The following is a 1,410-nucleotide window of genomic DNA, read 5'->3' on the forward strand; positions in this document are numbered from 1 at the left end:
AAGGTTACAGGTTTTGGAAACACTTTCTCACTTTCTTACATTGAAGATTCTACAGGAAGACAGATAAACAGTGAGTGGATAGAATGATGATGTATAAACTAGAAACTAACAAACATGATTTTGTATTTTGGGTTTTTTTTAATAGCAGTCCTGATAATAATGTCAAAATGTTTGGTTTGCTGAATTCAGTTTTGGATGGCTTCATTGGTAATCTACAATGTTCAGTTCAATTAAATATTTATATAATATTATGTTATTTTCACTCTGGCTAAAGCTCCTCACGTTTTGGGAGGATTGTATTAGGACCTTGATATAAACGACAGTAAGTACAATAATGTGTGGAGTGAGCAGAAATAAAGAGTCTTTGTTCACTGAGAGACAACTTTTACTTTTCTTTTGTTTGTCTCAATTCTCCATGGAGCTCTGCCATCTCTGCTGGTAGCTGCTTCCTCCTGAAGGAGATCCAGGTGTTCTGACGGTTCTCCATCATGTCAGCCATGTTGCTCTCCTTCTGTAATTAGACGTTATAGCTTATAGCACATAAATGTAGATAAATAACAGTTACTAATGTGGAAGTTACATACACATAAGGAATTATTTAAAACAGACATGTTACTTTATATATACATACAAACACTTTTTTTTAACCATCCAGCCATACAGAATTATAAATAACTGGAATAGTTATGTAAATTAAAGACAAAATGTAATTACTTGTAAGTTTTAGACCTATGCAGGCATACAGCCATGGATAAAATACCACTATTGTTTTCTTCCGGTTTATTGCTCATTCTACAATTAATAATTCATAACAATTTGATTAGAGAACTGATATCTAGCCATTTTACAATAATAGGTTGTCATATAACATGTTTTATTATCTCACAACGGTGGAAACTCAGATGCAACAGCAAAATGAGAAACAATCGAAGCATGTAGATTCACACAAAGATAAACAAAAGAAGGTAACATGCTGTACAATGTTGAGTTAACTGTAATGTGCAACTGAGTGTCTTCAGAAAATGCGCATGTTGTGTTTGAGCAATAAAAATACAGCAGACTTTAGCGTTTTAAATGTCTTCCATGACTGTATGTATGCAACCTTAAATGTAGTAAAAACCAGACAAATATATCTACAAACTGCTCACCTGGTTGGGAGCAGCAGCGGCATCAGCTGCCTGAGTCGGTGTTTACCCTCCGAAGCGGCTAACGAGGCTTTCCATTCGCTCCACTATGGTGACAAAACGACTCATTCCTCATGGCTCCATCGAGCTGCCGCTGAATATTGAAATCCGAAGCAAAGAAAAAAGCCGGCATCTTTTAGTTCACAGCTTGTTTGTACCCAGATAGCACAGAATGATTGAAACAACATTGAATCAATGTCAGCCAGAAACATTGAATCAACGTTGA

The 1,410-nt window shown here is 35.7% G+C and overlaps 1 long non-coding RNA gene across 1 annotated transcript; it reads right to left on the reverse strand.

The window, feature by feature from the left end:
- Positions 1-389: 389 nt before the first annotated feature.
- Positions 390-1,382, reverse strand: LOC106964071 (uncharacterized). Its single transcript, XR_001428316.1, has 2 exons — positions 1,149-1,382; positions 390-511 (listed from the first exon to the last, which is right to left on the reverse strand). It is a non-coding gene; the product is annotated as an uncharacterized LOC106964071 (long non-coding RNA).
- Positions 1,383-1,410: the final 28 nt, after the last annotated feature.

This window comes from Poecilia latipinna, unplaced genomic scaffold (genome assembly GCF_001443285.1).
Source record: "Poecilia latipinna isolate Pla-1442-1.1 unplaced genomic scaffold, P_latipinna-1.0 Scaffold1620, whole genome shotgun sequence".
NCBI classification, from domain to species: domain Eukaryota; kingdom Metazoa; phylum Chordata; class Actinopteri; order Cyprinodontiformes; family Poeciliidae; genus Poecilia; species Poecilia latipinna.